This window comes from Panicum virgatum, chromosome 9K (genome assembly GCF_016808335.1).
Source record: "Panicum virgatum strain AP13 chromosome 9K, P.virgatum_v5, whole genome shotgun sequence".
Taxonomy (NCBI): domain Eukaryota; kingdom Viridiplantae; phylum Streptophyta; class Magnoliopsida; order Poales; family Poaceae; genus Panicum; species Panicum virgatum.
Window position 1 is genome coordinate 16,646,941 of NC_053144.1, and position 12,702 is coordinate 16,659,642.

General features: G+C 47.5%; 1 pseudogene; it reads right to left on the reverse strand.

Annotated features, from left to right (window-relative positions):
* Nucleotides 1–5,542: 5,542 nt before the first annotated feature.
* LOC120647763 lies at nucleotides 5,543–11,495 on the reverse strand (annotated as a pseudogene).
* Nucleotides 11,496–12,702: the final 1,207 nt, after the last annotated feature.

Sequence of the window (12,702 nt, forward strand, 5' to 3'; positions counted from 1 at the left end):
CCAAATGAAAGAAGATGGAGCAGGATCTGCTTGACAGAGGCATCCGACCTGCGACCATGAACTGGCCTGAAAGGTCAAGGACCTGGTTTTATGGTCACGAGGGAAGCTTGGACCCATTGAATGGTGACTGCATCTATGGGCCAAACATCCAGCGAGCAGCCCAGAGACTACAGGAGGCCATACAAGCAGCGGCCGAGGGAACATTCCAGCCGGATAGAGAGAGGGACGAGCTGACTTACGCCCTTGGGAATCCAGAGCATCCGGGCCGCACAAGAGGCAAAGGCGTGGTTCCGTGGAAGAATGGGTTCAGGGATTACATTGATTCATATAAAAGCCGGCAAAGAAGAAAGAATGATGAGCGGGAGCACCTGCGAAGGCTAGAGGAACGGCTCATGTCACACGATCAAAGACTGGAGGAAGAGGTTCAACGCCAAGTGGCCGTAGCAATGAGCCAGCAACAGCAAGCGCAAATGTTGACTCCAGAGCCTAGTGTCGCAGCCGATCACCTGTCTCAGCGGAAAAGCAGCTGCGCTTCCACAGACGTCGCCGCCGCCGAGCCCACGGGGATCCAGGCCGCAGTTGAAGCGTCGGCCCCGCAGCGATTTCCAGTCGATGAGATCACCCACCGGACACCTTGTGACCTGCAGACTGCCGTTAAGAACTTAATGTTCACTGTTGCGTACGGTATCGCCATGCCAACCGAACCAGGCGACGTGTACCACGGGCAGCAAATTCCGCCTAGATACACAAGAGTTGGCGTGGAGCAGGTGTGCCAGGGTTGGGAGACGCTCGAGCTTGATATTCCTGGAGGCGATGGGGAGAGGACACTAGCAGAAGCCATTCATGGCTACATCCTATGGGATAAGCGCTACATTGTCCTAAAATCGGATGATCAAACACCAAGACCGGCATCTCCGCAAAACTCCCCAAGGGCAGCACTGTCTCGGCAAGGTTCACCGGCACATTCTCCATCACCATCATCTCATGCGCCGATGAACACTCAAGCGTCACCGTCGCCTCCATGGTCACCCCCTCCGCCGCCGGCAAAGAAGCAGAAACGGCCGCCGGCAAAGAAGGTAGCTGCACCGGCTAGGGAGCCTCCAAAAAAGAAGGAAAAGAAGAAGAAAACCAAGGAGGCTCCTATTAAACCCTGGGACATGAGCCTTGAAGAATGCGATCGGATAACTCAAGAAAGAGTTAAAGAGCACTTCAAGCCGAAGCCAAAGCCGGAGCCCGAGAAAGTCATAAATCCGATAGATTTGAAATTTTTTAAGGGAATGTGCGAAGCAAATAAGAGAAAATTCATTCCGAGAGACCCCCCTTCAGACTACGAACGCACAATTATCAAAACTACTGAGAAAAAGAAGAGACAATCAAAGTCGTCGTCGTCCGACGTTCCACAGCTCGGAGCCCAAAAGAAACAATCAATAGAGCCTCTCGTAGTGGGACAGACGACGCAAGAACAAGACTTTGTTACATTTCTGAAAGAATCAAACCTGACGGCCGCTCAGATTGCAGGGGGAGAAGATATTCCAAAGGCCGATGTGGTCGTCAAATGGACGTTTGAGATCGGCAAAACTCTTGTACCCCCCGAAGTAGTGTCTGTGCTTCCAACACAAATGTATAAGCTGCACCAGCACTACATGCGTGCGATGGCCGATTGCATCTTCATGCAGGGCGCAAAGATTAAAGATGACGATTTCTTACGGGGGGAGGCCATTATATGGATAAACTGGGAAGAAATTTACCAACTATTCCATCAGGAGGCCCTCGACATCTCTATGGTCGGCTTGTGGGTTCTATAAGTATTTTACTCTCCTTACGTATTGTTTTGCATGATCTCAACATACTGATCTCTTGATTTATTCGGTATCATGTAGAATGGAGATACATACTTGCAGAAGAAAGGGATACTCTCACCTCGGCTTCATCGACCCAATTACTTGTAATTGGAGACTTCTACGGGACAATCCCGATGACATATTCCAAAACTTGTTCAAGTACATAAGCGTTCATCACAACAAGCAAATGATATTGTTTCCTTACAACTTTGCGTGAGTGATTCCTTCCGTCTAACTCTTTCTATTCTATAATCGAATTGTTTAAACCTTAACTACCAAGAACTGCCTCCGTATAATCTTGCAGTGAACGCTTTGTCCTAATTGTCATAATTTCCGAGAAGAGCCTACTCGTGGTTATGGACTCATTGAGGAGACCTCCAGAACAATATGAAAATCTTCTTAACATGATGAAAAAGTAATTCTACCACTACTCCGTCCATGACCGATAATTTGAATCACTTTGTTACTTGACTATAATTGTTCTAATCATGCACAGGGTTTGGAAAGAATTCGCTAAAAATCATCCAGGCAAATTTGACAATGAATTGAAGATCAAGACAGATTTTCCGGTACGCGCTTGGATGATTCGTTGCACGATTCATTAGTTTTATTATATATTCATGTAAATACCTGATAATTTCTTCTCTCTTAAAGTGTATGAGGCAGAAACCAGGCACTGTATTGTGCGCATACTATGTATGCGAGAACATCCATGGTCTGGTAGGTCCTCCAAAGGGCTGGACAGATTGGGAGGAGGAAGTAAGTAAAAAAAACTTGTTAATATTTGAACTCGTATTTTAATTAGTCGAAATTAATTATCCCCTTTTTCCATAGGTCGGGGAGATGCGCGATAAACTCATACCGGAGGAAAAGATTATGGCGATTCAAGAACAATTCTCCGGATTTATTGTTGAGCAAGTCCTCGATCCAAAAGGCGAATTCTACTATGATGGAATATCTAATATTGACAATCACAGTAAATATGACAATATACGCGTATATATGTAATTAAGAACGAATATAACTATGTAAATATATATGTGTGTCTATGTATTAAATTTCTATTTATGAGTATGTATGTATGTATTAAATTTCCAAAAGGCGAATTCTACTATGTAATTAAGAACGAATATACCTATGCAAATATGATGGAGTATGTATGTATTATATATATAAGCACTCCAATAATATATATGTGTATATATATATTTATATAATATTGGTCCTAGACATTTTCATATGTAAAGGAATTCACATGTATAGATATGTGTATACATATATATATATAAGTGAATTAATTTATATATGAAAACTATCTAGGACAAATATTATATAAGTAACTATATATATGTATATATTAGTGGAGATCATACACACTGAATTCCAATACATAAGTTTAATTGAAATGCAAAAGTATAATTGAAATAGAAAAAGAATTGAGAAAAGAAAAACATGAAAAAAAAGAGACCTTTTGTCCCGGTTGGTAACACCAACCGGGACAAAAGGGTGCGCCAGCCACGTGGGCGCTGGCTGCACCTTTTGTCCCGGTTGGTGTTACCAACCGGGACAAAAGGTCCTCTTTTGTCCCGGTTGCCACACCCGGGACAAAAGGGCACCCCCTTTTGTCCCGGACAGGCGTTCCCGGTTGGGAAACCGGGACAACAGCGGTTTCCCAACCGGGACAAATCAACGTTTTTGTAGTAGTGCATGGACTGCTGAATTGGCTGTGCTGTTGCGTGGCAGCAGGACCTAATGGTCGCATGATTCACGAGTTATGAACTACTATAGAGCACAAAAAATACTACTCTAATCTATACAAAAATACTACTAAAAATTATGAAAGTACTTCTTTAAATTGTGGAAAATATTACTTCAGTAAGAAAAAAAATACTACTCTAATTTATAAAACAATACTACTCAAAAGTGTGAAAAATACTACTTGAATAAGAACCAAATACTACTCTGAATTATAAAAAAATACTACTCTAGCAAGCATTTGCCTTGCAACATGGAAACGCAATGATTAATTTTTATGCTATATATGAAAATTACAACTACAGTATTGCTTGTACTACTACTATTCTGGATACTGCTCCAATGCTCCAATTGGCTTAACCATTGGGAAAAAAAATTCCTACTACAATATTTATCATTAATTTATAAAACAATACTACTCAAAAGTGTGAAAATACTACTTGAATATGAATAGAATACTACTCCAAACTATGAAAAAAACTACCCTAGCATATATCTGCTCTGCTTCTGCACTCCACTCCGCCGGCAATGCGGGCCATGACAAGGCCTTCCTGCCGACTCCTCTTGCTGCTGCTGCTACTCACTATCGTCGTCGCAGCATCTCATCATCCGGCGTAGGAGATAGGTATGTTTCGACTCTCCTGTTTTAACCATGTACGCCCGCACAGTGGCGAAGCCAGCCCAAAAAATGACCTAGGGCGGAATTCTACATAAATTTTTGAATTATTCAATTGACTATAGGTAATCAAATCAAATCAAAGAATGAAGCAATCGCTTCTTTGTTACTGGAATTGAAGCTGTCTGCCGATCTCATCTAAGCTATATCTTCCCCACCCTCAACGGCTTCATTTGCTCCCTCATCCATCACCAAATGACCAAAATTAAATAATCCCCCAAAATCCAAATGACCAAATCTCCAACCGTCTGTGGGCTGTGGCAGACTGGCAGCGTGGCCGTCGGGAAGCGGGCTGCTGCAGGCGCGCCGGTGCCGGATCCACTGGCGGAGGCAGGCTGTAGGCGCGCACGGCGCGCCCATGCCCTGTGCGGGATCCACTTGGCGTTGGCATTGCCGGCGGGAAGCAGCTAGCGGGAGGCGCCGAGACTGAGCGTGAGCGAGGGTGGGGGCTGCGTTGTACCGACAGGGGACGCGGCCGCGAACGCCGAACCTAACGGTGCGATGCGACCATGCGTTGGGCTGGGCAGCCTGGGCCAAAGAGGATGCGGTCGGCGGCCTAGTACTTGGTCCACGAGGCCCACAAGTGAGGAAACGCGAGGCCGTCTCTCGTTTTCTCCAATCTCGCAGTCATCCTCAAGTGTGGGACTCATCTGGGCATCGCCGCGCCACCGTAATCCCATGCCGGGCCTTGAGCACCGGAGATATGCTAGGGATCTCGGGTGGAGGGACCTAGGGCGGCTGCCCAAGCTCGCCCTAGTGGTGGCTCCGCCCCTGCGCCCGCACCTGCGCTGGGTTCACCACGCGAGCCCTCGCAGGGCCAACCTGTATGCTCCGGCCAGTGCACGAGCCCCTCTCTCTTGGTGTTGTCGCCGCCTGCGCTAGGATTACATCGGAGGGATGATGAGGAAGGGAGAACACTTGGATTGGGTTTAGGGTACTATGGTCTTTTGCTATTGCTCTAATTTTTTTTATTTTTTTAGTGGAAATTGAACTAATAGAGTTTTTTTTATGGTGAACTAATAGAGTTAGAGTTAAAATCAAGGGTAAACCTTGACTTCATTTTAAAAAGCGGGGTAAAATCATACAGTTAAAAAAATGAGGGTAAAATCACCATTTGAGATCGGAATAGAGGTAAAAACGCCAAAATCTCTAATATAATATATTAGAAACAGGGGTAAATGTACCAAACAGCAACATAGGAGCGGAGATGCATAAACTGATGAGCATAACAACATATAATCATGATAGCTAGCGTTGCTTGCCTTTTTATTTAGCCCGTAATCTCAATGGGCTCACATCCCTTGTCGATAGTGGCCTTCACGGCATCCATCACGGCCTGCGTCTTCCTGGTGATGTCGGGCCACTTGGCCTTGGGCCGGCCACCGGCCGGCGTCCCGGACATCCTTCACCAGCCTCGCGAACTCCCGCACCATGAGGGCTTCCTGCGGCAGGTCCGTGGCGACGGTGCGCTCGGCCGGCGGCGGGCCCCACCCGACGGCGAGCTCCGCCACCGCCGGGCTCGCCAGCACACTGAACCCCGCCGACTTCTCATCGAACGGGAAGACGAAGTCGGCGACGCGGAGGGCCCCGTTTGTGCCGACTGCCGACCACGGTGACGTCCATGGCGAGGCTAGCAAGGAACGAGCAGGTGAAGGTGGCGACCTTGCCGTCCGGCCAGTGCATCGACGCGCCGCAGGCGAGGAGCACGCCGGCGTCGTTCCTGGCGGCCTCAGGGAGCGCGGCGACGCTTTCGGGGCAGCTCGTAGCCGACGGCCCACAGGATGGCGCGGATGCAGTACCACCCGACGTCACCGAGCGCGCCGAGGGCGTCCAGGTCCGGCTTCACCCTGATGTCGTTCTGGAGGAAATCGTCGTTCGCGTCATCGCGCGAAAGCTCACCACGCTGTGTATCTGCAGGGAAAGCAAGGGAAAATATTGACCCTGCCTTAAATTAAAGCCAGTGGCATCTTACCAAGGACGAGAGAATTATGTTTATGCCATTGTTCATCAAATCTCTGATTTGTTTTTTTTGTCACTATGATAATGAATCTGGAGTTAATCTTTACACTCACTACTACGAAAAGCATTTGTAGAGGCCGGTAAAAACACATTTTTAGAGGCGGGTAGCACACCCGTTGCTAGTTTGCGCTGCTAAAAATATGGGTAACGAAACCCCCTCTAAAAACTCATTTCCCCCCTCACCCGCCCCTAAAAATGCATTTGTAGGGGCGGGTCACCTCGCCACTCGCTTCTAAATGGATTTTCAGGGGCGGGCTACCACCTCACCCGCCCTTGGAAAATTTTTCCCGCCGGCCAAACAGTTCAATGATTTGAATTTGAAAGTTTCGATTACGTTTCCTGCTACCTTTTGTAATTTCCATTCCCGTCAATTCTGATCATTCAATCTAGTTGACTATCGAGACATAGAATATGTTCGGTAACCAAAAATTCTTATGCATACAAAATTAAATTATATAAAAACCAAACATCATTAGAGTACATCATTAAAGTGCACATTGAATACATGTTTTCCCCTAATCCTCCCTAGGACCGCTGCTAGTGTCGACACGGTGCAGTTGATTGTCCCATTCACGAAGCCCAATGTATTTATCTTTCGTTACCAAATCTTGTGCTTCATGAAAAAGCTTGCCCGTCACGTTGACCACTTCATACATAATGAAACGGCACAAATCGTCGACTACATTTAGAATTTCTTTCTCGTGGAGCTGGACACCGTGTGTGTCAGGGTGAATCTGCAATTATTGAATCCATGGTAAAATTAAGCAAGTGCTAGTTATAGTAAAAAACAGTATACACATATGCATATATCCGTATTAAAGAGTAGCCCCTTACACATTTGGGATGCGTAGTATATCTCCCTTGCATCCTTAGATGCTCGCACTAGTACGGGTTGCTTGTGGCACGAGAACCTTGTGCGCAGAGTCATTTCATTTGGTCTGTCGGCGAGATGAGCTCCTCTTTTACGAATGTAGAACCTGTAAGCCCTGTTTTAAAATGAAAGAAATAAAAAGTTAATTATATATGTATACTTCTCTAGAGAAATAAGCATGATATGCATAGGGAAGATAAGAAATTCACTCACAATTCTAGAATATTTAATAATTCTTGGTACCTCTTGGTTGACCAATCCAATGAGTCCAATACAAAAAAAATTCCGAGCTTTGGTTGTATCTGAAAAGCAATCCAGTGATTTATGCAAAAAATAATATTATGTACATTTTGTAGGATCGGAACAACGATTTATTATGAAATGGTTGATATTAGACTTACAGGATGTGGTATGGGGCAAATACGACATTTATGTCTTCCCATCGTGTCATCATATGCGATATGCAGGCCGCAAGCTTTGTGAAGGTCTCTTGGTGAAATCTTTTTTGTTCCTTTTGTTTTTCCTTCTTTGTTTCAAATGTCTTTATGGTCGTCGTCGTCCTTCATCCATAATGGCGAGGCATGCGCAGACTCGCAAATCGCCGTGGGGTCAAGGTATCAGACCTTTCTCTTTAAAATAATAGCATCATATGTTTGCATCCTGTAGAATATAATGTATGACAATTAAATACTTATGCATATATTACAATACTTTATGACGTAATATAAAATAAATTAGTATTATAAGGCACTTACATGCACCAGAGTCGAACCATTTTAATACCAAGTTCTTTGAGGTGGAACATATGTGCTGGATGTCTGCAAAATCGAATATGATATCAAAGATTTGTGGACCCTTAACTTCGAATACATCCAGATGGTGCGGAGCATATATGCTTTTGAGCCCAAGTCTACGTGTCCACTTGTACCAATTATGAAACCTCCGCATAAAAGGAGGACAATCTTTTAGTGCTCAGTCCGGTAGCAAGTCTTTTCCGTACTCAAACATTATAGGAGCATCGTCCAAGTCTTGGATGTTATCAATCCCAATTGACTTTTTGTGCTCCGTGTCAGTGCGGGGCATAGAAAAGTCTGACCGTCTGCTGGCACTAGAATTTGCTGGATTATCCTTGGACTTAGCCTTGTTAACAATTTCATCTGATTTCTTGTTTGCTGTGTGCCATCTATTCACAATTTCTGACCCTTGTCCTTTTGGTAAGGCTGCAGTATTTGAGGCAACACTGATCGGGCCATCAAAGCCGGGGCCGGTGGAGTATACTCTTGTGATCGGGTCGGTGGCAGCCAGTGGTGATACCGGAGCATGTGGTGATGGCTCTCGTGGTGGTGGTGATACCGGGGCCTGTGGGGATGGCTCTAGTGCTGGCGGAGCTATCTCTCGTGGTGATGTTCGTGGTGGTGGTGATGTTTGAGGTGGTTCTCCTGATGGTGGTGATGTCTCTCGTGATATTGGAGCCGCTGGTGATGGTGGAGCCTGAGGTGATGGCTCTCATGAAAATGAAACATGGTGATGCATCTCATGGTTGTGCTGATGGCAGGGCCGGTAGTGAATGCTCTGGTGCTACCCTTATTTTGGGAAGCAAATATATTGGTTTGCCGTGATTTTGGCTTGGCAAAAATTGGCATTCAACCAATCAGGCTCTAAATCCAACAATATTTTCAAATCACATATTAAAATATGGGAGTGCCTCCGTGACAAACGAGCATTTTCTATACCGACTCAGTCGATTCTTTTGGCCAATGACACAAAGACACATAGCATATCCAGCCGATGGGATTTGGTGATGAGATAAAAGAAAATCAGTCGATTCTATACAAGAACAACAACATTAAAAATTGGCTGAAAAACAAACATTGAATCAACCGAAAAACAACAAACAGTCAAAATTGACATGGGCAATAGTTGGTGTCCACCAATCTTGTGGACCAACCGGGGGAAAATGCAGTAGATTAACAAGACTCCTATCTGTAGGAACATGGAAGAGTATCTATTCTAGTAGATAACAAACAATATAAAATCGAAGATGATCAAAATTAAAGCATAACTTGGACATATAAAACATTAAAGTTCTTCCTTTCCAAAAAAAATTAAGATTTTTCCATTAATTTTACCTGGTGGCCTAAAGAAATGGCACCCTACAAAACATTGATAACATTAAAAAGAATTTTGGAGAAAATAACTATAATAAATGTACAAACAACACTATATGCTAACATTTAGAAACTTTCCAGACATTTCAACATCCACTGAATTTAACCGTGGCTCTCGCACTTGCATACTCACTAATATTTTTTACCACAATAATACGGGACCTTATACATTAGATTATTTCTACTGAAGTCAGCAGGGAAGATCCCTATCTATTTTTTATACAAGTTTTTTTTATCTAATCCAGATCTATTTTTAATTTGCTCCCACGAGAAGTCAAATCTGTGCCTCCTGCTGCTCCTGCATGCTACTTATTAGGTGCTCTAACCACTAGGCTAGAGGTCTTTTTGCACCTTAAACATATTAGATTGCATGGTGCTACCATAACTCCACTAGGAGGCTGCTCTATGCTTGTCTGCTTGCCTAGAAAAATGATGTAGATGTCGAAAGAATTTGTAGATGCTTCGTATGTAGAACTCGGGAACAGCCGTAGCCGTCTCGATCCGAGGACACTATGGCTATGTAAACAATATATATAGTGCCGCCGAACATTGTGATCCAGCCATGGAAAGAAATAATAGAGTATATATATATTTTTCCTTAGCATCGCTCACCCAGAGTTGTGGCTGCCGGGAAGGTCAACATCTCATTAGTATTTTTTAGCATAAATAATCATCAAACAACACCATCAAGCCCATCAGGAATTACGGACAGTACGGTGAATGACAAAGGGAAGCGAACCTGTTCACTATCCGACAACAGGAGACAGAGCAGCGCTGGCTCAAAAGATCTCGGGAAGACAGCGTGGAAACCGTCCCCTGCAGGGTGGATTAAAGTCAATGTGGATGGCTCCTTCGTTCCACAGACCGGTGAAGCGGGCATCGGCGTTGTTGCTCGGGACTGCGAGAAGCAGGTAATATTCACGGCTTGGCGTGTCTTGTTCAGGTGCCAGGACGCGGTAGAAGCAGAGGCGCAAGCTTGCCTTGAGGGAATGCGATTGGCAAGCCAATAGGCCCAGGGATCGGTGATCATTGAGTCAGACTGTGCCCGCATCGCCTAGGCCATTGGGAAGGTGAATACCGCTCGTCGCATAGCTTCCTCATGCGGAGGATAAGGAACATGCCCAGCTGTTGGTTAATTAGCGCATGGCCATGGTTAAAAGAGAGTGTAATCTAGTAGCACATGAGTTAGCTCGAAAGATCACTCATACGGCAGTTTGGCGAGGTCGGGCGCGTGCAAGACCTCCTCAAGAACAATTGTAATCCTTTGAACTAATCAATAAAGCTCTCTTTTATCCGCAAAAAAAAAAGAGAATTATTGCGTACTGCAAGCATTAAGGGGGAAAAGGAACCAACGAGCCACATAACGATCCAACCAATGATGAATTATTGGGCACTGTAAGAGATTCAATGCATGAGAAATAGATTGTGTTAACGAATTAACCAAGCAAACAAACTATACTTGCGCACTTTAATGATTCCGTATGGACATTGGGTAAACAAATCTATCAAGCAACCACGAATCGAATGGAAATACTGGAATAAAATATCATACCTTTGATATTATTTTTAACAATACCATGTATTCTTCATTTATGCAGTCTTTTTCCAGGTAGACCTACCACTACTAGAAAACCAGCCTTTAGAACCGGTTGAAAACGCCCATAGGTACCGGTTTTCCAACCAGTACCCGCATACCGAGACCAATGACATCGCTCTAAGACACCGGGTTTTTCCCCGGTGCCTTAGACATCTATTGGTACCGGTTGGAAAGACCAACCGGTACCAAAAGTATTTTGGGCGAACAAAAAAAATAAGCCCGTTCGGCGGTACCCCTGCCCTGAACGCCACCGGCACCCCTGTGCCGCCGCCGGCAGGAACCTCCGCGCGCCCCCGGCCGAGGCCTCCGCGCGGCCGCCGGCCGAGGCCTCCGCGCCCACCATTGCCCCGTTCGTCGGTCCGCCGCGCCGCTCGTCCGCTCCTCCGCCATGCCCGGTCGGGGCCGCGCGGCTCGGGCCTGCGCGCCGCTCGCCAAGGTCCATCCCGCTCGGGGCCGCCGGCTGCCGCGGGTCGCTCGCCGAACCCGCCGCCGGAGACAACGGCCGCCCGCCGAACCTGCCGCCGGAGATGAGGTGCGCCCCCGCGCCGCTAGTCCGCTCCCCCGTCATGCCCGGTCGGGGCCGCGCGCCGCTCGCCAAGGTCCGTCCCGCTCGGTCTTATCGCCCGGTCTTGCGGCGTGGTGCAGCTCCGCTGTCCCGCCCGTGCCGCTCCCCCAACTCACCTAGCACGCCGTGCTTCCCCGCCTCTGCCATCGCCCAGCCTCAGGACTAGGAGGACTAGGAGGGGGCCCCCACGGTGGCACGCTCGGTGAGGAGAAGGTGCGGCCGACCCTAGGTGGGAGGGGAGAGGCTGGAGGCGGTCAGGCGGAGGCCGCAGGGCCCGGGCGTCGTGCCCTCCCCCAGCCACGCACCCTCGATTCGCCGTCGCACCGGCGGCTGGGCAGGGGACTGGACCCGTGGTCGTGGTCGGGAGGGAGTGGAGGCGGCGCGCTGGCAAGGAGCCGCGCCTGCCGGATCCACCACGGGGGAGCTCGTGTAGCCACCTAGCCGGGGTCGCACCCGCCGGATCCGCGCGTCGAGGAGGCTTCGCCGCCGAGGGAGCTCGTGTAGCCGGGGTCGCGCTGCCGGAGAGGAGACACGCCGGCCGGATCCGCGAGCCGAGGTGCTGGTGGCGGGCGTCGGCGACGGAGGCCGGCGGGGGGAGGGGTCCGGCGGCGGCGGGGGCCAACGGAGGGTGGCAGACGGAGGAGAGGAGGGTAAGAGAGATAAGAGAGAGGAGCCGTGGCCAGGACTTAAAATATCGAGGAGGGAGATCAGTCCGGGCATTTTGGTACCGAGTGCTCATTTTAACCGGTGCCATTGTGTCCAGGGCCAGCATAGGCACCGGGTCATGGTATGATCCGGTGCTAATGTCTGCTCCATAAGCACCAGGCCATGCCACCACCCGGTGCCATTGATGCATGGCCAATTTGGTACCGGCTGATAGAGTTAACCGGTGCCTTTGTCAGTGCATTGGCACCGGTTTTTGCCGTGGTGCACCTTGCCAGCGCTCGGCGCATACTAACAGTACCGGCTATTGATGCAGCCGGTGCTGATGTCTCACATTAGTACCGGTTCAAGCAACAAGTGGTTCCTTTGGCTTGGATCTTTGGCCCGTTTTCTAGTAGTGTACTGATTGCGCCTGTGGGTGTATCTACAACATGAAGATTTGATGAAGGTGCTGTTCCGAAGGGCGAGTCTTGCTTTGGAGACCGTCACCTTGGAAATAGGCAATAGGTGAAAGAATAACCTCAGAATTGGTTTAGATCCTTTTTCT